Raw genomic sequence first — 26,514 nt, forward strand, 5'->3', positions numbered from 1 at the left:
CCATAGCTTTTGCGAGGAGTCATGCATCACGCGCCCATGCGTTGCCTATATTTAAACCCTGGTACGCTGTGCACACAATTGCGTACACCCCTTTTTTTTAAAAAGACTTTAGTCTTTCTTGCGATACTTGAACGCAAACATTTGGGGGTCTGTCTGTCTGTTTGTCGGTCTGTCTCGCGATTAAGCCACCCGACCAAAGGTTAAGCACTTGATAAAGGTCCAGCCATCTAGAACTGGCGACTACATTCATACTTGTGAACATTGTCGATCAAGAAGCAAATATTAGACATATCTGAGGTGCAACATCAATACGTAATTAATAGGTGATGTGTTAGTTTTTCAGAAAATAGATGAATACTTTATTCTAAAGACCCTAGCGTTTCTTACGCTGCGCTGAAAATGCGGTGCTATGCACGAAATATCCCTAAGCCGATTATGTCGTGCTGCCACCTGGCAGGACGGAAATGGCACGAGAACAACATCATTGGTGGCCACGGATGAAACTAGAACCCGTTTAGTACGGCCAGCAGAAGGCTATTCTCTTTCGACGACATTTGCAGAAAACCACGCAGGTACACGGCCAATTTTCGCTTCTTGTTGCGACTGGGGCTACGAAAGAGGAATAAGCATTGAGCTATGAATATATTGAATCGCTAGAAAAGAATAAGTTTGTTTTTATTTTTATTTTTTAGTTTGCCTTCTTGTTGTAGTGTACTGTTGCATATGACCACTTTGATTAAGATAGTACTTGGTTAGGCGAGTCGATACATGAGCACGTTTCTGTTCCCGCAAGCCTCGTAAAGAGCGTAATTTTTTTTTTTCGGAAAAGTCGGCCTATTCTAAGATAAATTTGCGCGATATTTGAAGCCTCGCGTTTGATTCTGCTGGTGCAAAAACAAGGCATAAAGGACTTCAGGATGCATAACTATTTAATTCCAGTTTCGATTGAATTAACTATTTCAAGAGACGTAAACGAGCCGACTACTACCTCATTTTTTTTACAGCAGTACATCGAATGCCTTGAAATAACGTTGTATCGGTTTGACGTATTTATAGATGGTCCTTCATAGGTGGCGTCTGACAGGGTCAAGAATGGCAACGCACCCCACAAGGGCAGTCCGCCGCAGCACTGAAGTAATTAACAGACTCGGTTGGTGAGCCGAAAGTTGTGGGTTCGGTAAATGAGGATGTCGGAAAGCAGAGGCCCCCTTATCGAGAAACGAGTGCCCGCAACCACGAGCCTCCAGCCGCTCTCGAGTTGACTCACTCAAACTCACCCTAACTTATACCTAAAACGTGAGTCTGATATTGAATTCCAATGGCACAGTCGAAACAGTCGGTGAACTCTGTGAGCGAGCACTCGACTCTGGCGTTGAGCGACGCTTCCGAATCCGCGATCGCAACATAATCCGCGCCGCCGGAGTAAGCATGGAAGCAAGGAGTAACCGGAAGTTCTCGAGTCACCCAGAATATCTAGCGTGTATACTCATTCCATTCCGCTAATTCCACTGTTGAACTCAATTGAATTACCGCTCGCACGTAGTATCACTGTCAATGACGCGATCCGATGAACTGATATTGCAGGAACTGGATCTTTCAGACTCGCGACCTGCTATAGAGCAGAGGAAGTGATTCGGCATGATTTGCGCGGTCTGCGATGTCCTCCGCCATTACCGCCAAAACACGCGGCAGTGGAGACGACCAAAGCGGACGAACGTGTTAAAGGGGGCCACGCCGAGTTCCTGCCTACTACCCCGATTTCGGTGAAGCAACTTTTCCTGCTGCTCGGAGTCACTTTCATTAAGAATCATCTTTTTTCTTTAATTTATTTTATCTCTTTATCTCTATATTCTTACCGACCCTTTTCCCCACCCCTGTACAGGATAGCAAACCAGTTCTTCTAAGTTAACCTCCCTGTCTCTTCCTTTTAATTATATCCCGGCTGCGGCGGTTGCATTTCCGATGGAGGCGGAAATGTTGTAGGCCCGTGTGCTCAAATTTGGGTGCACGTTAATAAACCCCAGGTGGTCGAAATTTCCGGAGCCCTCCACTACGGCGTCTCTCATAATCATATTGTGGTTTTGGGACGTTGAACCCCACATATCAATCTATCAATCCTTTTATTCATTTCTCTTTCTAGAATCCTCTCCGCCTCTCACATTGGAACACTCGACTACCGCCCTCACTCTACCATCAGAATTTACTTGCTCCAAAAGTAGCAGAAATAAGTTGCTCCGGCTTCGTCATTAGAATTCAACATAAGCTGGGGGGAGGGGGGAGTGATTCCTAAATGGGAGAAAAAGAGATAAAAGTAAACCCCGTAACTGTGTCTGCATCTGAGTGCGACACCTAAACAGTGGCTCACGAGGCAAGGGGATAAGGAGGGAATTTGAAAGGGATAGGGATAGATATGAGAACACTCAAATGCAGAAGTAAATATAAGATAGAGAAAGATGGGGACACGGTCGAAGGAGTACGAGGACGGGGTACCACTCAGCGAGAGCTTCACGGTGTCAGGAGATGGCGGAGGGCGGTCGGCCAGAGTTGCCCTGTCGTTGGAGATCGCGGGTGCACAACCGGTCGGCACAAAATCCAGCGAGCGAGTCCTGTAAAAAAAGTAAAAAAAAGTTTGAGCTAGTCCAGCTGAGTAATATTTTGGTAGTGTAGTGTACCACCAAAATCCTCATGCGAAAAAAAAAAATTGGTCAGTCTAAGTACGAGTTAGTTGTAAGTGTAGGCAGAGAAAGAATTAAACCTTATTGTACTACTTACCTCCACCAAGAGGGGGCTGATTTTCTTATTTCGGGAAGCTATGGCTTCCAGCCCGAGCCCTGTCCACCAGTCGGAGCTGGTTCTAAGAGTTTAAATAGTTACGTCATCAACGCCACCCCAATGATCTTGGTGATTTTTCTCGGATGATCTTTCCGTCTATGGTCAAGATACCTGGGTTGTTTCGGCATCCCCATACCATGTGGTTCAGCTTGTTAGCAGTCTTTGGGCAGTACGGGCCGTGTCTTGAGTTTCTATTGAAGTGGCTGGGGGCTCATTCCGTGGAATGGTGCACTAAACGGACAGGTGCCCGTGTGGAGCCTTCTTCAAGTCATCGCCTGCTCTCTACTCTTACCCTTTTCGTGAATAGGCGGATAGGGACGTCGCTCCTTGCTGTAGAGCACGTGTATTCCCAAATGTTTTTTTTTTTTTTCGGTATTCGCTTCGTTTCGTTTTCCGGAGCCTGAATACCGCTGCGGGAGTACCACGGTGCGTGTATGTTCTCGTGATGCGACATGCGCCGCTCAGTTTCTCGCTAAATATATTTCATGAGTAAGTCTGCGTGAGCTCCAATTTTTTTTTTTTTTTGCCGACCTACGACCGCTACACCAGCTGGTCGGGGTACTGCTTCCCCATTAGTCTGATTGCTCTCTCCAGCTGTGGTCATACAATTGGCTGAAGCTTAGCCAGGCAGTTTTCCCACTCAACTGAGGGGTGTATACGTTCGAGAATACATTCATGCAAGTGATGTCACGTGTGTGCGGATGTGCTAGGCATGCTATAGTGCCCGATAATGTCCCTTCGAGATAGGTAATATTGCACTTCAAGTTGTAGAAGACTATGTCTACTTAGGGCAGGTAAACACGGAGCCGGATCACGAGATTGAAGTAACTATAAGAATAAGAATGGCGTGGAGCACATTTGGCAAGCACTCTCAAATCGTGGCAGGTAGATTGCCACTATCCCTCAAGAGGAAGGTATATATAACAACTGCATCTTGCCGGTACTAAGCTACGGAGCAGAAACTTGGAGACTTACAAAGAGGGATCAGCTTAAATTGAGGAAGACGCAGCGAGCAATGGAAAGAAAAATGGTAGGTGTAACCTTTAGAGACAAGAAGAGAGCAGTGTACTCAGATTTGGGTGCACGTTAAAGAACCCCAGGTGGTCAAAATTTCCGGAGCCCTCCACTACGGCGTCTCTCATAATCAAATAGTGGTTTTGGGACGTTAAACCCCACAAATCAGAAGAAGAGAGCAGACTGGATTAGGGAACAAACGGGGGTTAAGGATATCATAGTTGAAATCAAGAAGTGGAAAGGGACATGGGCCGGGAATGTAGCGCGTAGACAGGATAACCGCTGGTCATTACGGGTAACTAACTAGATTCCCAGAGAAGCCAAGTGGGTTAGGGGGAGAGAGAAGGTTAGGTGGGCAGATTAGATAAAGAAGTTTGCGGCTATAAGTTGGCAGCAGCAAGCACAAGACCGGGTTAACTGGCGGAACATGGGAGAGGCCTTTGTCCTGCAGTAGACGTAGCCAGGCTGATGATGATGATAATGATGATGATTAATGTCCCTCTATGCGAGCCGTGATTAAAAACTGACACGGTCCAGCTATTCGTGTGTTACGCAACGCAAAAGGTGTGCACGTATACAATATGGGACCCGCCATCCTTACCACAGCCTCCCGCCGGTCGAACGAACACTTTAACATTTTCATGAACGTCTCGGGTTTTCAGAGTTTATGAAAGGGTGCGCCCTCGGTAAAGTGGGCCGTCCGTTTTATCAGAAATCTAACCGGGCGACTATATATTGTGCTCTAAAAAACTTTAGAACATAACAAGCAAGGAAAATAATATTCAAATATTAATTTATGGTGGTTTATGTCCCAATGTCACGATATGTTTATGAGATACGGCGTGGTGTCGGAAATGTTGACAAGTCTAACAAGCAAACAAAAAATATAACGAACATTTTCACACGAATTGCTGACGTGCGTCTCCTTCTGTGCCCACCGCGTCTACGTGCCATGGTTCGTTCCATGGTGCTGCACCAACGAGCCGAAATTTCCAACATTGCCAAAAATATAGCACCGGATTCGAGCAACACCTAAAGGCTGCTGGGAAGATGGAAGTCACTTTCATCGGCACTATCTTCGCGTCGTTATCGTGCCGCGTCGTTGTCGCGCTTCGCGCTTATTGGCGCGCCTTCAATTCCCGCCTTTCTTCCTTCGAGCAAATGACACGCGTACGCGTCATAGATAGTTCAAAGGACGACTGTTGATATCAGTGTCAGCGCGGTCTCTACGTCACAAAACAAAAGCGGCACCACGATTGGTGGGAAGTGCCACCGCTGAGTGTCGGGGCGCTTCTAAAAGAAGCGTCGGCAGGGTCCGGGCTGTGAGGGGCGCTGCAAATTTCCTTAACACAAAAGTGTTTCTTGCCGGGGTCCACCAAGATTTCAGTGACGTACTTCCGTCACGGAAATGACGTCTAAAAATAACGCGATCAGAAGGCAAAGTTTCGCTGACGGGAGTCGAATCAATGACCTTTCCGGTCGGCGACAACAGCTGCCGGACACGCCGTGTCAGGTTCACATGCTTTGTAGAGCTTTTGTAGTAGTAGTTGCTCCACGCATTGTTTTGTCCATGTACATATTTGCTGAAAGAAAGTTTGTTGGCGATGTTATACCGCATCTTCGGAGCCGCACAATGCTCGCTAGAGGGATGACGTGTCTGTGTGGTTTCTGACTATCTTGCTGTCCTTAATGCTCAAATATTATATGCACGTGAACGTTTTCACAGCGTGACCTTGCCTACGATTTGGAAAAGCGAAAATAAGACCTGCCCCTGCGCACAGATCACGGCCTACCCATTAAACCAGAGCCGAGTAAAAAGGTAAGAGTGCGTGCCACCATACGTGGCTCTTCAAAAAAAAAAAAAAAACCAATTGCTCGTATGGTTTCCATAGCTTATAGAGGAAGCTCATACGGTGCGTAGTGAAACGGAATTTGTTTACCTCCAGGTGTGTTTGATGCATCCGTCGTGCCACTGACGTGTTTTTTTTTTTCACTTTTGCCTGTATAATTGCATGTTTCCAAGAGCACCAGGGCACGTACCAACTACATTCATGGAATGTCTTTTCAACACTCGTCAAAGCAGGCGTTTTCATGCCCCTGTCATGCTGGCGCTGCATTTCTTCGTATATGCATATATACAGGTGCGCGCACATGTGTACACACTTTGGCGGAGCTCTTACTCCGGCTTCATTTGCAATTTATTGTTGTTTTATTGGTGTTAGCTTAAGAAGATGGCACGTAGTGCGTGTAGACGCCGACTGGGCAGATGGTGTGCGGGGAATGCACGAGGTCAACATGTGAAAGCATGACGTCGCGTCTAGTAAAAGGCTTCGATATGATCTCGTCAAACGGATGAACGTGGCTCGGTGTATTTCAACACGTGCGCTTCCATGGTGTGACCTGGTGCAACATAGGTGACACAAGCCCTATCTTGCTTCATTAGAAAGTTGTGTTTTCTACTGTGGAAAAATTTAATGTGTGCCCCTTCCTTTATTTCCCCTTCCCAAGAATTAGAGGATATCTAGACTCGGTGGTTGCGATCACGTCCTTTTATAATTCAATGAAAATTAGGTGAAAACAATAATATGCGCTAAAAAAACTACTTATCAAAAACGACTTCGTGATATATGTGGTATGCTACTTCGCTATATATGCTGTAGTGGGCTACTGCAACATTTCGGCTAAATCGCAGCATCGCACTGAAAAGCGTGTGGCTTCTCCGGACACCGCCCATTGAAAACACTTGGAGGCCTATTGTACAACTTTATTCACTCTGCGCAGCCGAACCGGTTCTAGTGCGCCACGGTTGTTCTAACAGAACGTTCAAATACGTCTCTTTTGCTCTGTTTCTGATGAATAGCCTTTTTGGTCAGATATATATATTTTTTTGCCTCTTTCTAATAAAGTTACGGCAGGCCATCACTGCCACCGACGACAGATGGCGCCACATCCATAGGTATCCTATAAGGGACTTATTGTACCCTATTCTACGTATTCTCTTTGGGTAGAAATGGGTATGGGCAGAACGTATGTAGCTTGAAGGTAGGATAACCGTTGTTCAATAAGAGTAACAGATTTTGTTCGGAGAGCAGGCAAGCGCTTGAGGGCGAGGCAGAAAGTGAGGTTGGTATACATCAGAGGTTTGCGCAGATAACGCGTACAAGCACAAAACCGCGAGCTGATTGGAGAATAATGTTAGGCTCACTGGGTGCAGTGAGCACGACGATGGCGACGATGATGATAACACCACTTGTGGGTGTCGACTTTGGTGATTAGTGAAGAAGTTCTAACTAGAGATGTTGTAGCTGAATAATCAGCGCATTCTTCATTCCGCATCTTGAACCGCAAGCAAAGTAACAATATATTAAACATACAGCAGACATTACTAGACTGACATGCTGGGGTAGCCATGCTCACGCACTTCGGCTAATGTGAATTGGTTATTGCAAGCGATGCCATTACAGAACCACATTGATATTTCTGCACCTGATCCTTACCGCCGAAGCTCTACGAGCTCACATTTGCTGCGTTGTTGGTTGTTTAGTTTAGTCTACTTCGGCGCGATTCGGAGATGAAGCAGCTCACGCCGCTGCCCGTGAGCACGTCAGCCGGGCTGCCCTGGGATCATAGGATACCCGATCCGTGGCTGCAGAGATGGAGGTAGTAGAAAACACCTACTCGTTGCTACTTCAACGCTACAAACTGGAGCGACGGGTGTACCCTCCACCACATCCAACACCAACCAAAGAACAGAGCCTCATTTTCAGACGCCTACAAAGCAACGCTTACATACATGGCATAATAATGCACCGCCTCTACCCAAGGACACATGGCTACGTGTGCCCGCTCTGCAGCGTACCAGACACCCTGACACACTTGCTCGTGGAATGCCAGTGCCATGCTAACCACGACGTGCAACTGGAGCGAGACCAAGCCCCCAAAATAAACGACGACCAACCAATGGAAACGTGGGAGGGCCAAGATTGTCCTCGAGGACCTGGAAGACCAGCAACAACTCGTCGCCAGGGCCAAGAGGGCAGTCGAAGCCAGAGGGTTCCTGGACTAGGGAACCCTCCCACCTCAGGGTGACACCGGGCCTCGCTCGGATCACTGTTTTCTAAATAAACGTTTATTTCTCTCTCTCTCTCTCTTTCTCTCTCTCTCTCTTTCTGTGCAATTATTAGCGCACTAACTTGAGCACCAAAATAATAGCAGTGGAAAACCACAGATGACCGAACTTCAGATAGGCTTCGTCACAGCGTGCTTTTCAAGTTTTCTTTTGTTATTTTTATTCTTAAGCTTGACTAAAGTTATCTTTGAAACCCCATGCATGCATATGCTGATATCAGATATTAGATTCCTTAGAAATATGAAGGTTATAAATATGAGAGGTGACGCTGAATACATGTTTAATCAACAATTGCTTGCAATCCCCTGCTAACAGTGTGACGTACTGGTTTACAAATCAGTTCCGCGGATTACCGAAAGGTGGTGGAAGTGTTAAGAACAGAAATTTCACAACCATTTGTTCCTAGCATGAAGAAATTGCTAAATCCATACGAATTTTTCAGAAGGAGGTCATCTTAGTTGCTCAAAAAACGCACTCGTCCGGGGACCAAACCACTCTATTTATGAGAAACACGTGTGAACTTCCATGTGGCTTCGTGCTACAAATGGCTGGTTGTTAATTTTCGTTCCTTGGCTTGCTAAATTGAAAGACATATCGCATTTACTCGACTGTAACGCTTCGCATTGTCGTAACGTGATGTGGGATGGTGAGTCGACGGAAGGATGAACCCCAACATAAAAACATAACTGCCTATTCAACTAGCAGAAGCATCGGGCGATCATTCTGGCGCGATGCTTGTCTAGGTAGCAAAGCGAAAGGACTTTGTACGAAATCTGGCAACTTGGTTTCATAGCCCCCACCGGTGACGTAATCTTCCAGTGACTCTCTGCTAGCGCTGTCACTTACCGGAGACGCTGTCCAGCGTGCAGCCGTGTCACAGCACGTCAGCCGGGCTGCCCTGCGATCAAAGGATACCCGATCCGTGGCTGCAGAGATGGAGGTAGTAGAAAACACCTACTCGTCGCTACTTCAACACTACAAACTGGAGCGACGGGTGTACCCTCCACCTCATCCAACACCAACCAAAGAAGAGAGCGTGATTTTCAGACGCCTACAAAGCAACACTCACATACATGGCATATTAATTAATGCACCGCCTCTACCCAATGACACATGGCTACGTGTGCATGATGACGCAGACGCTGCGCTTATCTGTGCGCATGCAGCATTTAACCACATTGACTTTTCATTGCGTCTTGGAAGAAAAAGTTATTTCGGCATATGATCTTCTGGCAAGGCTGACTTGAAGTCGCAAAAATCGGGGGAAAAACTCGTGTTGCATTCCAGCAAATACGGTACCTTTCCGCCTATGCATTCAGTGCTATGAACATTATCGCGCTTGCCACTTGCGCTTAGCCTCCATGATCTTCAAAATGCGATGCCAGTGTTCCCTTTCACATTTCTCTCGACTCTACACTGTACGTTTTCATGAAAGGGAACACGCGAGCGCGTGGCCTGCATACGCAATCCCGCGGCTGCATACAGCACCATCAAACAACACTTAAAAGAAGTGCGTCGGCTTTTGCGTAACCTCCAAGATCTCGGAGGCCACTGTATTTGGTGGCATCGCCCGTTGCGAGACCGGAGCGGGAGCGCAATCTAGCAACGCTTGCCCAACGGCCACGACTCGATATCTTGTCGGCTAATAATAAATGACACAGAAAGTGGACGCGCTTTCCTTACCTGTCGGATGATGGTGCTGTAGACAGCCACTGCGGAGCGCAGCACACGTGTTTCCTTTTATAAAAAAAAACATACAGTGTACATACTACACACAATCGCTGTCTGCATTGCGTACCATGATGGCTAAGCCGATTGCGCAGCAATCGTCCCGCGGTCTCGCAAGCCCGTATACCCGCTTCTTGCTTGTACGATTCCGTTGGCGTGAGTTAAAGGGGAATTCGCGCACTACTGACACGGGGTGTGTGTCGGGTTGGCGAGTGGCCAGGAGAGGCCGCGTGTGTCGTCGAGACGGCGTCACCTCGTGACTCCAGTAATCAGCACAACGACGCCGTGTGGCACACCCATCAAGCAACCATTAAATAACGCATTGGCGTTCTTATGAGCGTTGCATATTTCGTTGCTAGGGGCTCGAGAGAAGTACTTCCAAGTAAAGTTGGTGAAAAGGCCGGTTGTGACTAATCTCGGCTGCCTAGTGATGCAATGCTCACAGAACACAGAAATATTTCTTTGATCGTCGGTGTGTGTGTGTGCGTGTGTGTGTTGATTGATTGATATGTGGGGTTTAACGTCCCAAAACCACCATATGATTATGAAGACGCCGTAGTGGAGGGCTCCGGAAATTTCGACCACCTGGGTTAAAGAACCTGGGGTTCTTTAACGTGCACCCAAATCTGAGCACACGGGCCTACAACATTTCCGCCTCCATCGGAAATGCAGCCGCCGCAGCCGGGATTCGATCCCGCGACCTGCGGGTCAGCAGCCGAGTACCTTAGCCACTAGACCACCATGGCGGGGTGTGCGTGTGCGTGTGTGTGTGCGCGCGCGTGTGTGTGTGTGTGGGTGGGGGGGGGGGGGACCCATAGCTGCGACAAGACTGAACTTAGCAATTTTCGGCCGCATTAGGCAATTTGTAATGAGAAAGAAGAGAGAACGAGACAGAGAGAAAATAGTAAAAAAGGTTGAGAAAGAAAGAAAGAAGGAAAGAAAGAAAGAAAGAAAGAAAGAAAGAAAGAAAGAAAGAAAGAAAGAAAGAAAGAAAGAAAGAAAGAAAGAAAGAAAGAAAGAAAGAAAGAAAGAAAGAAAGAAAGAAAGAAAGACGTGGATAACGCACACACATGCTAAGCTTAGCTTCGTGGCATTCTAGCGATAAGGAAAGGGCTCCTGTTTTTTTATGTTTTTTGCATCTTATTAACACCGCGCTCGTGCGCGACCAACTAGCTCCGACAATGAACCCGTCATGCCTCCGCCAATTCTTTACCTGTGCCAGCTCATTCTCGATTCTCTTCCGCACTTTCTTTAACTCTCGCAATACCGGATATCTGCCTTGTCAGCGTTTCTTACCCAACTGAACTATGAGGCATCTTAGTCTCACGCACAATGTAACTCGTACGACCTTTGACTCGTACCATTCCCTTTTCTGTTTCGAAATGTTACACCTACCATTTTTCATGTCATCGCTCGTCGCTCGACTCATATATCTTGCCGCTATGAAAGCCCAACTAACATTTTAAGAGATACAGAATTTATCACATTTTGTATGCCTCTGGACACCGATAGAACAATGCGAGGCATTCGGCCTTTTCTCAACTAAGCAAGTACGGCATAAATTATTCACTCTGTCCGCGTGCAAAAGGCGTGATAAGTGTTTGTGGTGCTTGATCGCCCGCTTCCTTCTCCCCCACTTCCTTTTGTAATCCCTATGAGTTACACGTGCACACACTCCACAATGCCTGAGGGCTTCTTCGGTCGCCTCGTTCTCGGCGGGTCGCTCATGGTATAAGTAGCGGCACGCTCGTGTCGCTACCGAAAACCTCCTGGCACCGGCGCCTCATTGGTTTTCCTATTGATTTACGACCGGTGAAAGCCGGTTCTCGCTTCATGAGCCATAACACCCCACTCCCTTCCTTAAAGAAGGCAGGTGTCATGGATCGGATGGCGGGCAGGGGACAAACAACTTGATGTATCTTCCCGTTTCCATTCCGAGGGCAAACAGGAAAATCGAAAGTTTGTCTTAGGTGTACTTCGGCCCTTATTCACCAACGCCGCTGTGGATATGGGCTTATGACATTAGACTACTATGAGCTTGTGGTAAAGCACATTCACACATGTACACATGCCAACACACGCGCGAATGTATAGAAAAGTTGTTAGAACTCCCCCATTCCCTCCGGAGAAAATAAATATGTACGTACAGTTTTTAGACTGATACGAGGGATCTACAGCTGCAATTACCGCCAACAACCTGAATGGCCCTAACAATGCACGTAAAGCAAGGCAAGGACTGGGCAGTACTGATTTTGGAAAGCTCTTCTGGGCGTCTAGTTCTTAGGCCAGCGCTATATATATATATATATATATATTGAGGGGGAGTTAGAACATAGACCAACTTTTCTGTACGTTCGTGCGTATGTTGGCATGTGTACATGTGGAAATGCAGGTAAAGATTAATAAATCAACGTCATTTGAAACTGGTCCCGCACTTTTTCTCCTAACGTGGTGGCGGTGGCAAGAGCCGTAAATGCGGAGTCGTTTTAGACCCCTCCACCTAGCTGTTCTGGTGGCGTAGTGGTTTGGCGCGCAGTTGGCGATGTGGCCGTGTCGCAGGTCGTTAGTTTGATTCCTGCTTTGTTTTGTTTTATTTTGTTGTATTTAATGCGTCAATATTAATGTTGCTGCTTTCAAGAAGTCGTGATTTTTATTTTTTGCGAGAAAGACACGTCGCTGTTTGTGCCGGTTGTTAGCCCTACCACGTCGATTTTTGAAGGCGCAGTGGGTACGTTGTTGATGTGCAACATGATGCGTTGTTGTTGTGCGGCTCCAGTTTGAGTCGCGTTGACCAACTGAACTTTTCTTTCCTTTCTGCTTTCAATATTGCCCCGAGTAATGGTACCTATTTTAAAGGCAGCACCCTACAGTGGAGCGAAGGGAGGAGCCTCTGGCCAGCTAGAACCATGACGATCAGTTTAGGTCAAGGTTCTCGCTGATGGGCCCGGCTCAGTGAGTGGCAGCTACCGCAGAGCCCTGGTCTGAGCACCCCCTCCACCCCCACTACAACATCCACTGCAGTACTGCAAGCATGGCGAGTTTTCACCGCCACTATTGAAGGTGCGTGAACAGTCACTACCCCAGTGAGGCAATTAATACAGCACCGTAATGATGTAATTATAATGTGCCCTGCGCAAGGTGACTACGTTCAAGCTCGCTATATACGGCTGCAATAAATGCACGTTCATTCTTGCGAATTCGTTTCGTATAGACTCGGTCACACCTTGTGGTTTACCCAAGCCCACAGCCGCACCAGCCAGCACTTGCACACTGAAGCATCCAGGCGACCGGTAACGCCCATGACCTCGGCGCGCTCGCATTTTAATTGCCGTGAACCACACGAAACACGTTTTGCCCCTGCAGGACAAGCGTTGTCTCAGGCGGGAAGATGGCTACAGAAAGCACACCACCGTGCAAGTATCTACTGCGCCGTGGAGAGATCGAATGTCTATTTACGTTTAGTAGCAATAGCACACATTGTTGGGACGAAAGCAATGTACATATCCCCTTCTGTTGACGGATCCGATACGATCAGATGAATAAGTCTGTGTGTGCGATTTTTGAGGCGAAGTAGGCCTGAAGTTGGAGCTACATGCATTGTAGATCAGTGGCAGCATTACCTTCAAAACAAACAAAAAAAAAAGGGGGGGGGGTAGTAAAACATTCGAAAACAGAAACACAAGCTGAAGACCTGTGTCATGACCGCTTCCACAACTGCGCGTCAAGCCACCATACGCCACCAGAATAGCTATAGATGGTGGCACGTAAAACGGCTACAAATTAATGGTGACCGGCCCCCTCATTTTTACGTCGTGACCGGCACCCTCACAACAGTGACCGGCTCCCCTCACCGTAGTCATTGCTTTACAATTACGGGGCCGTTGCTATGGCTGCATCACTTTTATGACGGGCCCTGTTACTGTTATGATTTCACTACGGTGACGGGCCCCCCTCAGTTTCACTATAGCACTGCGCTGGCGGGCCCCGTCACCATAGTCACTATCACTGCAGAAATGATCGATATCGGCCGTGCGCCCCTACTCCGTTTCATAGCTTAGCGTCCTGGAACACCGGCGGCCAAAAGCGGCACCCCCACGGGTTTGACACGAGTAGATTGCTGCTCCGGGACGTCCGAGCACACTATAGTGTCTCGCCTTAATTCCCCTACCCCTTTCAAATTTTGGCCGGATTGTGAATAAGGTTGTTTGACTCTCTCATTAGGTCGACCCTCATTAAATATTGCTCTTATGTTTCAGCTGAGTCCTTGTTCTTCTCTATGAAGCTTTTGTATACCTTCATGAACAATGCTTCAATTTTGTAATGGTCTCGTATCAAAACAATCATTTCGGGCTAGTTGAAAATGATTTAGCTTAAATGCGAAAACGGGGTGCATTACAAAGCAGGGGCAAGAGAAGAAAGTTCCGACACGTTGCCTACATCATCCTTCTTTTATTTTGTCCCTGTTTTTTTTTTTCCTTTATTGCACCCAGTTTTCGCATTTGTGAGGGTCCACCGGTCGTGACATTTTCCGCTAGACATCGCTTATATTACGGGATGCCCACGTGCTCTCTGGTGGGAACGTGTTTGTGATAGCCCTAACCCTCCGTTAAAAGGCACGGTTTGAGACAGAAGCGATTAGACTGTTTGCTTCTGTTATGCTTCTTGTGAAACACTATAAAGACATAAGGTTTCAAATTGGTTTTATTCTAACTTGCTTGCTGTGGAGAGATTGAGGTTTAAACCCCTTCGTTGCATAATTTGTACGAGGTCGGCTCAGCTAAAGACGAGCCTATTGCTGTTAAGAACACCTTACGAAATCATCTATAATAAATGGACATAGACGGGGAATTAAGAAAGAAGACAAACTCGCCAGGGGGAAATAGAAAGTTAGATTTGAAGATCAGATTAAGAAATTTTCGGGCAAAACGTGGCAGCAGAAAGCACAGCACCGGTTTGATTAGCGCAACAGGGCCTTTGGTCTGCAGTGGGTGAATAGCCAGACTTGTGATGATCGTAATGATTATGATCGCACACAAACGTTTGCATTCAAAACACGAGCTCAACTAAGAGATACTGTCTGTCATACCTTGCGCATTTAATTTCCTCGCAGTCGTCATATATTTCAGGACGTAAATTGTAAAAGATATATGACGAGCAACGAAAATGGGCAATGTATGACAGAGGGTGATTTCGTATTTATTTGAGATCCACATTTAACAATCACTATAAAGAACTTTTTATGAGAAGTTTTAAGACGAAAAGACCGTCTGTGCATACCCCCCGAAAATACATGCGCTCAATGTACTGACACAGACAGGAAAAGGTGGAGGGATCGAATCCCGGCTGCGGTGGCTGCATTTCCTATGGAGGCGGAAATGTTGTAGGCCCGTGTGCTCAGATTTGGTTGCACGTTAAAAAGAACCCAGGTGGTCAAAATTCCCCGATGACTCCACTGCGGCGTCTCTCATAATCATATGGTGGTTTCGGGACGTTAAACTCTACATATCAATCAATCAACAGACAGGAAAAGCACACTGGACAATCGCGTGCTATCGCAGTGTTATGCAGTTCTCGAAGTCTGTCTCACGCGGCTTAAATTCCGTACTTACGCAAGCCTGTGGGATTTTTACGAGCAGCTACATGGAAGGTATGCCTATACTACGATCACGACAGCTTCCCTGCCACTAATGGCGACTCACTTACGGTGAGTCAGGGTACATCGAAGCTATAATTGCCCCACCTGCCATATACCTCTTGGAAAGGGACCCTTAGGAAATCCTGTCGCAGACACTTAATGGGCAGCGAGAAACATGCGTTTGATTCACTTGCGGTCCGTCTGTCCATGCAATGCGTCGCTGATGGCACCTCGCGTTGCGCTAGAGATACAGGGTCAAACAAATTGATATAACCGCCTAGACGGAAAGGATACGGGCGAGATGGGAAAGCAAGCAGTCACGTGGGCAGATATACATTTTTATTCTTCTGCGCCGCACGTGTGCGCACTCTAGTGGATCCTTGCGAAATACGCGCGCGGCAAGCGCGCGAAGCCTCTAAATGTGAGCCAGGTCTATGTTGTGTGTCCTTTATCGCAAGGTGATTATCCAGAAATATGAACGGAATGGAGATTCTTAGTTTCGTGACCATCTTTTCCTTCATCGACAATTTCTATACGAATAATTTTTTCTCGATGCTCTTGCTAGACCAAGGACGCCATTTCAAGAACACAAAACAAGGACACAAAACTCAAGAGGCTTGTGTTAATTTACGTGCCACAGGCCGGCAACCAGCGGTTCTTTCTTAATTTAAGTTATTTTGTTTTAATTTTATCCGCTATGCTGTGCGTTCTCTCGCTGCAGTCCCACTAGAAAACTCCACTGCACGGGGCCCCATAGTAGAACGCATAATACTCTAGATAAGAGATCGGCAACCAGCGACACTTCCCACAAAGAATTTTCCCATTTGCTTTAGGGCACAGATCTTGCATCGGATCAAAAAACGGTATGGATCTTACCGCAATAAAGTCCTCTTAAGTTCACTTTGAGCACACAATCGCTGCATACTGCCAGTTACAGCATACGGGGCGAAAGTATGAAAGATAATAGGGTGACTGGGGAAAAAGTTGGCGACCACGCTTCTTGTTATGGAATGGGAAATGATAGGCGTAAAATCGAGAGATTGGAGAACGGATAACGGAAGAGGCAGGTGTACCGGACATTTTTTGTTAAGATGAAGCGAAAGAAGTGGACCCAGCTGAGCAGGCTTCATAATGCGCAGAACGGGTAATAGGTAGGTGGTAGGACCAACAAAGTCGTCACCAAGCAGTGTGAAACACAGACAAGGATGACGGCAGGAGCCGTGGTGACGTTAACCGCAGTTTAGGCTACATCAGTATACAAGGGTATTAGCGAGGTTGTGTTGAAATTTGAGAGGTTTGCGGGAATACAACGACATCAGCTCGCACAAGATAGAACTGGACATCACTCGAAGAGGCCTTTGTCGTATTGGTGTCCTACGCTCCGTCTCATTCATCAGGGGCAGATGCAACGCTGTGAAAGTTATACATACAAGTTGCTCGGCCAGAGTAAGATGCAAGCGCACACGTCTCAGGCTTGGATTTCGTCTTTGTAAACGTGGCCTCCGCGATTGGCTCCGGCTGTGTGCTACTAGAACTAATCTTGAAGGCCCCGTTACGAAAACTAAGGGTGCCAAGAGGCCCGTGACAACCTATTGACAACCGTGTAAATAGCCGGGTTTGTTTATTTCTAGGGCACAAAAGAAAATTCACGTGTTACTCAGTCTCAAGACGAAAATTACCACGTTATACAGTTGGTAAAATCGTTGAATCATTTCTTGGTGCGAACGAATCTACGGCCAGAAGTCTCGCGAGCTTCCTTATCTCTGCAGCTGATGCACGAAACGCAGAATAAGTATGCTGTAAATGATGATGCTGATTTTATGGATGGCTAAATGTGTAGCAACTGAGAATCGCCGCATACTAATTGTAGCCTACTCACGGGAACGTCTGTGGCATAACTTATGTAGTACCGACATCGCAGTCGCAATGTCGCTTTCGCTGAACGTTGGACGCTTTGGCGCTTCATTTTGTTTTTTTTTTTTGTTTTTCTCTGGCTCATGCAGTGCTGTGACGCGTGCACCGCTTGCATGTGGCCCAAATTATAGACGCTCGCCGCTGGCGCTGTCCTCTTGCTTGCGCATTAATGGGGCCACGGTCGTTGCTTTCAGCCTCGACCTCGCTTTTGGCTGCAGATAATTGCCCACGATACGATCGAGCACTGGAAGGATGCTCGTTCCGCCGGCCTCACTTACGACACGTGCGCTAAAAACGTACTATCCGGGGAGGAGGTCTTCTACACACTTGCATTGTTCCTTTCCGCCAGGCCAGTAGCTGCGTATAGATGCTGCGATACCGCGGGTCTAGCTGTGCGCTCATCTGCTGACTGGCGGTTTGTCATTTTATACGCATATCTGGCCAAAGTTGTGTGGATTCACGTTTGCTCTTCTATATGCAAAGAGGAAAAGCGAGTCTTAATGGTTGATTTGATTGATTTGTGGGGTTTAACGTCCCAAAATCACCATATGATTATGAGAGACGCCGTAGTGGGGGCTCTGGAAATCTCTACCACTTGGGGTTCTGCACCCAAATCTGAGCACATGAACCTACATTTCCGGCTCCATCGGAAATGCAGCCGCCGCAGCCTAGCTTTGATCCCGCGACCTGCCGGTCAGCAGCCGAGTATCTTAGCCACTAGACCACCGCGGTGGGGCGAGTCCTACTGGTGTTTTCGTGGTTATTTTTCCTAGGTGCTTGGAGCGATGATGCGAGTTATACTGAGATGAATCATGGAATGACCACACGCTGAAAGCACAGCGCGCACGCAGTATTCGCGTCGACTGGCCAGGGACAGTACGTTCCGCACCGCAGTCTGTATAGCCGTTCTTAAGGGCAACGTTCACAAGAGGCACAAGAGGCGTTGGTGGTATTTTGTAGCGGGCACCAATCGGATGCCTGGTGTGGTGTTATATAAACACACCGCTCACCTATGGCACTAAGCTACGAGCTGTTCTCGTCATGGCATATAGCCCACGTTGACGTGCTTTTGGTAAGCAGCTTTCAAGTATTTCAAGTCTTCTGCGTGGGTGCAGAGCTGTGAGACATCTTAGTTATATGTCGCTTACCTGCAACTCTGTGGGCTACATTTAGGGAAAGGAGCACGGCAAGCCAGGATCCACTTCCCACGTTGGGCACCAAGTCGTGTTCCGGAAGCACAGATCGGTGTGGCTTGGTCGATTCCGTAACAAAAGAGACGTAAGGTCCCGAATACACTTCGTATGAAAGACGGCCATCCCTCAAGTAGACAGTCGTGGTGTACATTCACGAATGTTTTACACCAACAGCGTCAAAAACTCGCACGGTCTTCTATGCATTGACTTAAAAAGACTTGAAGATGAAGGCTCTCTTTTTTTTTCTTCGAGCCGACGTTGCCCCGCCACCATTCAGAAGTTTTCTTCAAGTGACATTGTTTTTGGCGGCCTCCGATATGGGAGGCACCTGGTTTTCCATTGCCTCCGTGATCGGACCACCTTTGGCCAAGCTGCGATGCGTTGTCATGACGCCACCGACGCGGAACGCCGATGGCCAAATTACGGTTTCGGTGGGTTCAGTACAACGTTTGCCTTAACACTGCTGGCAACGCGCAGGTTTCCTTTGCGTGCGCGCTCTTGTTGTGCAAGACGGAACTCGAAAGATGGCGCCAGGCCACAGCGACTGGGCGATCCGAGCAGGCTGAAGGCTGCAGCTGCAATGTGGTACTGAAATGAGCCCTCTGTGGTGACCATGCACGGGTTCCGTAAGAAGGCAGAGCAACCTGAGAGACGCCGTATTTTTGTCTCTTGAGCAGTTTTCTTTGCATTATCTATAAGTTAAGTGTTGGTCTCATAAAGGAATTTGTAAATTTTAAGTTTGTTTTTTTTAGTTTTACACAGTATTGAGAACTAACAGAGAATAATGGAAGGGAAATTATTCGAGATGTTATTGGAAGTAATTGCAATGTAAATGTGTCGAAAGAAAAGTGGACGAAAAGGTAGATAACTTGCCACCGGCAGGATTCAAAACCTGCGACCTTCGAATAATGCATCCGATGCTCTACCACTGAGCTACGGTAGCGGTCATCCCACCATCCGCTTTTCCGGGTATATATGTGCGTTTAAGCGCGTGAGCGTCTGTCTGCGCCACCTGTTGCCATTGTGGCGAGTGTGGGACACTCGCTATTGAAGTAATCGTTGTTTTTGCCAGTCTTTCACAGCCGTCTCCCAAATTCATCTTTGAAAGTTCCCTTGAAACAACCCGTCTGCAGGTGAAGGTCCGCGATCGAGTGCTCCGATTGCTCCGAGTGTTCATGTGCTCGAGTCAGATGTGTCCGAAGAGTCGCGTTTTCCCATAATGGGGCCTCATGCTAACCTTACGACTGGTTCACGAAATGGCCTGTAGCGCACACTTAAAGCTCGTTGGCGCGCGGGGCCAGAGGCGTCGTTCGCTCACATCTTCTTGTCACGCTAAGGTCATCGGGGTGGCAAAGTAATAAGTGTTAGAAAGGACACTCTATATTTTCATTTTCCGTACTCCCCCTCGTTGGCAGGTTCCGCCTCGGTGACGTACAGTGTTTCTCGTTTTCAAGCGCATGTCTTCCTTGAGAGAGGAGGTACAGAAGACAGAAAGGGGGGGGGGGGTGCTTTTGTTTTCGACCTCGGCACTCTCGAGTCAAGCAGGGGCTTATATGTACTGTTTTCGCATTTCTTAGCAGAGCTTGCAGGGAGAACGGAACTTGAAGTGACACTCATAGGAAAAGCGAGCGACAGGCAATTCATTAGAGGGTGCTTCTATTAGCGACGAGGCCGTTCTATCTGTTTCTTTGAAGCAGGTCCCGCAGCACTTGAGACGCAGAGCCAAGTAACCTAGGCATGTGGGAGATTTTTGACACCCTTACGTTAAAAAAAGGAACACTTTAGAACAATTAAGCAATACAAAACATGGTCGACGCTGGACGTCCTTTCAGCGTCCCTCAAGCGCCCCCCCCCTCCTCTTTCCTTCTTTCTCGCTCTAATATGTGTAATGTTACTTTTGTTTATTTTACTTGCAAGAGTGCAACCTCATAAGGGGTGAATACGAGACAAGTTGACGTAATAAAAGTTAAATATTGATTGCCTAATGTGGAGCAGTGTTACAGACAATGCCTGTATGAAAAATTGCCTACGTCTTGCAGGAATGATGATAGAAACTTGAGGTTATATAATGAAGCAGTAATACAGTGGTACAGTGTATATACAAGACTATGGCAGCGTGGATATAATTGCCATGTTTTTCTTCTTTGGGCACAGTACTCGCATACATTAAACTAAATATGCACTGATGCCTTTAACAGAACAATGCGCTAGATTACCATTAAGGCGTATCCCTAGTGTACTACAATTTATTCTTTTAGAGCCATTTTAATTCGATGTGAATTAATCGAGGGATAAAACGAAATATCTTTTCGAGTACAGTTGTTACCTGATTTAGAAAATCTGAGGAGTTCTGCGGGTCATACTCATTCCAGTATTTTACTGCTGCTCTAATCTATAAATATCTTTGCATACGCGATAAGTATGTCTATCTGTCAGGTTGATTTTCTCCGTATACGAAGCCAAAAAAATATGCAGAGACGACTCGACTTCGTCTCGAAGTAACGTGTGCTACGGTTATTGTTGAAACATGTCGTCTTTATTACGCTTCAAGATTGAACATAGCCCTGAATATGGTGCTACCACTGTAGCTGTACGCGGTATCCAGGCTTCTTGCGTGCGCAAGAAGGCATCAAAGGTACGGTCGTGCCTCGTCAATGCTGCCGTCGTTATCGATCAATACTATACCCGTAACGCAATTGCCCCGTAAGCGATATTCATGATATACAATACGGGCTTGGGCGTAGTCACCGGATGGAAGGCCCGCGCTAATGCCCCTCCCAGAGTTTCTCTCCACCTAGCATAAAACGACGACACTCGACAACACCTACCTGGCGAGTCCCCGTTAGCACGTCAAGGGCGTGACCAGTCTGGAAGAAAATATTGGTACTATATAACTAAAGAAAAAGATCATCTTAGAGAACATCGTGCAATCTGAGTTTGCGCTCACTGCATAACTGAACGCCAGAAGTAAATATTGACAAAACTTGAGCTCCGGAAGTTGACGCTGTTCAGTTTCTATTTTTGAAAAAAAAAATGTAAAGAGAGATCTCGGAGTTCCAAGGTGAACTTGTGTGCGCAAATAAAGGCTCGTACACAGAAAATATAGGACAGGGTATGGCGAAAACTTTCAGCTGAGTTTCATAATTCGTCACTTTTCAAGTATATACTCACGAAAGAACATAGTCACGTGGTCACATGGTCAGAACCAAAGAGCTTACAAGAAGCCGCGCAGAAAATTGCGCTCACTATTTCATGGCGCAGAAACCTGGAGACTTACGAAGAGGGTTCAGCTTAAATTTAGGACGACGCAGCGAGCAATGGAAAGAAAAATGGTAGGTGTAACCTTAATAGACAAGAAGAGAGCAGAGTTGATTAGGGAACAAACGGGGGTTAAGGATATTATAGTTGAAATAAAGAAGAGGAAATGGACATGGGCCGGGCATGTACGCGTAGACAGGATAACCGCTGGTCATCAAGGGTAACTAACTGGATTCCCAGAGAAGGGCAGCGGGTTAGGGGAAGACTGAAGGTTAGGTGGGCAGATGAGATTAAGAAGTTTGCGGGTATAAATTGGCAGCAGCAAGCGCAGGACCGGGTTTACTGGCGGAACATGGGAGAGGCCTTTGTCCTGCAGTGGACGTAGTCAGGCTGATGATGATGATGATGATGATTTCTCTTTCCCACGCCCTTGCTATGCTATACTATACATAGCTATACCTCGCTTTCTTTCTCTGTCCTTCCCTGGGTCTTTATTTCTTTATTTATATTTATTCATTCCTTTACAGTATTTATCTGTATTCTTTTTTTTCCCTTTCTGTCTTTTTTCTATTTATTCTTATCTTTTTCTCATTGTCTCGCTCTCTCAGAAGCACGAGTGCTTCTGCTAGCAAATATGTTATCGAAAACTAACGGGTAATTATGCCAAGGAAAGTGTTCGGGTTGTTATTAAAAATGAGTTGTAAATGTGACTGAGAAAGAAATGTGGACGAAAAGATTACTTGCCCTGGGCAGAGACCGAACCTTTGTCGTTCATTAATTTTAAATTCTGATGGTTGCTTTCGGTGCGCGTTAGGGCCGAAATAATTAGCGTGTAGAAATGCTTTTCGTTTCTCATTTTTTTGTAATCTGTTTTTTTATATTGCACAACACAAACAATCAATCAGTCATCGGTAGCTTAGCCCTGTCACTAAAGCGAAAAAGTGTACAGTGATTGCATTTGGCAAGTCCTGGCGTATGACGCAAAAACCTGGAGACTAACAAACAAGCAAACGGCCGGATTCCCTGCAGTGAAACGTATTAAGCGGGACGCTAAGAGACAGGCAGACAGTGGGGCGCATCAGAGAACAAGGAAGTGCAACTGATATAAATAGTATATATGAGAAGAAGAAAATGAACACTGGAAGGTCGAATCATGAGCAGGAAAGTCAATGAACGGTCAGTTGGAACCTCGTGAAGGATATACTAAGAGGTGGAAAGCGGGGCCGTGGTAGGCAAATGGGGGGGGGGGGAAGCGACGAGAGAGAGAATTTCGGAGGCGTGAAAGGCTCGGCTTCGTGGTCCTGACGCGGTAGTCGCCCCACTACGTGGTAGTGCACGTCCTGCGCGACCAATTAGGTTGTTTCAATCAGTCAGTCAATCAAGTGGCATCAGCTGTCGCAGGACAGGGTGTATTGAAGGTTATTCATTGGTGCCTTCATCCTGCAGCGTATATATGGCACACCTGTATTATTATTATTATTATTATTATTATTATTATTATTATTATTATTATTATTATTATTATTATTATTATTATTATTATTATTATTATTATTATTATTATTATTATTATTATTATTTGTTGTTGTTGTTGTTAATATTAGGCAATCACTGTACAATTACAATGAAATGCGTGTACATCTCGTACTTGCACTCGTGACTATCATCACGAAAGTAGCACATGTTCGTGTATATCTCCTTGTTTCCGTAAAATTATATAGCAGCAAAGCATTCTTTCAATGTACCTCTTATGTCTGCAGTTTTTCGCGCCATGCCTTAGTATTTTCTAGGGGCGAATCTCCTTAAGGAGTGGGTCTGTCCATCCCTTGTACGTATGTAGTTGTACGTAGCCGCAGGTGGGACATACCCGCTCTAGAGCGGGTATGTGCCACAGGGGATTCGAGATGGGAGATGGCGGTACTTGGAGTGTTCGCTAGATGGACGGACGGACGGACGGACATACAGACAGACAGACAGACAGACAGACAGACAGATGTATGGACGGAATCATGGACGGAATCATGGACGGACGCACAATCAGGCGTACGGACGCATGGATGGACGCACGGATGGTCGTGCGGACAGGCGGAAGCAAGAACGAACGGATGGACGGAAGCACGGACGAGCTGACGGACGCTTCGCCCCACTCATCAACATTCACTCCGCGTATATGCTACGATTTCCTAAATTTATTTATGCACGAAAAAGAAAACGGCAATACTAGTTTTATTACTTCTTACCGCTGCCCTGCTGCCCTTTTTTTTACTAGATTGCGATATACATCATCTCGGCTCCTGCCGTCACACACGTGTTCGTTATAAGTTCGCCGCTTCGTCGTGCGTGTGCATGCTCGCGAATCCGCACTCTCGCAAGATGTATAGGCACGGCCTTGACATGCCTTACGGTGTACGGCATCACTATGTCCCGCCGAGGACCTCGAAATTCAGGCGTCACCGCCGTTTCTCTGCGGCAGCTGCTGTCTCTTACGCACAACTATACATACGCACTCACCATGCAACACTCACTCGCAAACCCAGGAGCCGACACTCACCTTGGAATAGCACTGCCAATGTGGTCCCGCTTACTTGCTCAAGAAGCACACTCGCGGGTGCGTGGAAAAACATTCGTGTAGTGTAGACGCTTGAGTAACTGTGCCTGCTAAGCCAAGGTGCGCATAATGTTGGGCGTCATGCACCCGCTTCGCTTGCCTATATACATATAGGTGTCTGGCTCTTTCAGCGATCCCGCTGAATAAAAAGCCTCGACTCGCACCTTTTCCCCGAGCGTATAGCACTGCATGCTAGTCGCGCGTAGAAAGACATGCTTCTGGTAGTCTAGATGCAAATCGCGCCGGCGTTCCACACGGTCCCCTGACGTTGATAACGCACGCCTTTTTTTTTATTATTCCTAACCACGTCGGGTTTGAAGCCAGCTTTCAAGGCTGTAGCAATATGCGCAGTGTTCAGTGTTCTTTTTTTTTCTTTTTTTTCGCGAGTTGCACGCAGTTTTTGCAGAGTGTGTATAGGCTAGGTTAAGTGTGTATCTAAGTTGCGTAGCCACCGCCCACTTTGTATACGTGAGTGATTCGCAGCGGTTGTAATGGCTGCTGAGCCGAAGTTCGTGGGATTGAATACCGTCCGCGCCGGCCGCATTTCGATACAGCCCATGTGCTCTGGGCTCAGGTGTGTGTATGTTCTAGGTGTTATGTTTAAGGTGCTCGTTAAGAAACGCTAGCTGGTCTATATTTTCGAGATCCTCCACTACGGCAGCGGAAGTTTCATAGCACGTGTAACTTCAACTTAAATAAAATAAGCTGAAGAACTTCGCGTCTCGGAAGTGCAGCGGTAAATTCAAGCCCAATGCCAAAGGAACACATTCATTTTTTTTATTGATACTTTGTAAGCGTACTCGTTTACGACGAGTAAGGCCTGAATAATTGTTTAAGCAACTGACATAGGTTAAAGCGATTTTCATATGGTACCCACCTCGGTCCCATCACCAGCCGAATATTTATCCATGCAGTATAGAAATAACTTCCGGTCACCGCATTTGCCAGCTCGTAACGTTGAAAATGCAAGGACGTTTTCACGTTTTTCGAAGGATGACGAAAGTCTCTTATTAGTTTGCCACATAAAGAGAACATATGTAATGTTCAGGGCAATCAGTTGTAGTTTTTATGTAGCTCAAAAAAACATTCATATGAGTATATTTCGTCAAATTAGGAAAGGAAAGTGTAGAAAATCAGTGGGCTATTTTCTAACTCTCTTCTTGCCCACCAATGCAATTCAGGCACATTGGTGGACAAAACCGGATTGCACCAAGGTTTTATACTCCGATTCACACATCAGGCACGTGCAACCATAGAAGTTGTCACCTTACAGTTTCTCACGGCACTCACTAGAGGAAATTCTGGCGCTAGTGTCTGAGGGAGCTGCAACACATTGGGCATCGGCCAGTGGGGTAATTATCGTTGTACTACAGAAACTTGCCTACAGTCTTCATTCTTTCGGCTTCGTTGGACCTCGCGTGGCCTGGAGCCGCTTTTTCGCTAGATAAAAATGTTCAGCTGTTCCAACTTCACCACATTAACCCTTTAGTCCGCCCCGGAATTCAATCAGTTCGCGAAGCTCACATTGTTTCAATCTGCACATATTTGAGACGCAACATCAATACGCAAGTGTTAGGTGGTCGGTCCCTTTACTACGAAATATGTTGACACGTAATTTTAGAGAGCCTATAGCGCGTTTAAGGCTGCGCTGAAAATGCGGCTCTGTGCACAGAAAAAGCTCTTGGTCGACGATATGGTGCTGCCACCTGGCAGTGGTTCAGGGTTCTGCACAAGCTCATGTTTCTCGGTATCAGTGTCAGGTGGCTTCCACATCCCACGTAGATGAGACTAGCCCCCGTATTCACAAACGCTCCTCGACTCGACCTTCACCCTTCACTTGACAGAGTTGCGCACTGCGCCGCTGCTCGGCTGAAAATGACGCTGCGTTACTCAAGAATAGCAGCAAATTATCACTGATATGCAGTGACTTTCCCTGCCTAGAGATAGCGCTCCCACCGGCTTTCTCAAGTGAAGGTGCAGCGTTGAGTGAAGGGGCGTTCTAGAATACGGGGGTTAGGCAGGCTCACGCAGTACGGCCGGCAGAAGGCTATCGTCCTTCGACGCATTTGCACCGAAGCAGGTAGATACGCGGCCGATTTTTAGATGTGGAGCATCTTATACTCGCGCCTTGTAGTGCGCCGTCCGCACCGCTTCTCGAACATTCGACAGCTGACGCGCGCGCATGCGCCGTCGCGCCGTCGCC

The 26,514-nt window shown here is 46.9% G+C and overlaps 1 protein-coding gene and 1 long non-coding RNA gene across 3 annotated transcripts in view; one reads left to right on the top strand and one right to left on the bottom strand.

Moving 5' to 3' along the window:
• The window catches only part of wake (ankyrin repeat and fibronectin type III domain containing protein wide awake), a 194,576-nt gene that overhangs the window by 59,910 nt on the left and 108,152 nt on the right, over positions 1-26,514 (top strand). The window lies entirely within an intron of this gene.
• Positions 646-24,759, bottom strand: LOC142767462 (uncharacterized). Of its 2 annotated transcripts, XR_012884895.1 has the most exons (4): positions 9,774-10,252; positions 9,659-9,712; positions 8,822-8,873; positions 646-2,606 (listed from the first exon to the last, which is right to left on the bottom strand). It is a non-coding gene; the product is annotated as an uncharacterized LOC142767462 (long non-coding RNA). The 2 variants fall into 2 exon arrangements; XR_012884896.1 differs by lacking the exons at positions 8,822-8,873; positions 9,659-9,712; positions 9,774-10,252 and adding exons at positions 21,274-21,312; positions 24,255-24,759.

The sequence above is a fragment of the Rhipicephalus microplus genome, chromosome 7 (genome assembly GCF_043290135.1).
Source record: "Rhipicephalus microplus isolate Deutch F79 chromosome 7, USDA_Rmic, whole genome shotgun sequence".
Classification (NCBI taxonomy): domain Eukaryota; kingdom Metazoa; phylum Arthropoda; class Arachnida; order Ixodida; family Ixodidae; genus Rhipicephalus; species Rhipicephalus microplus.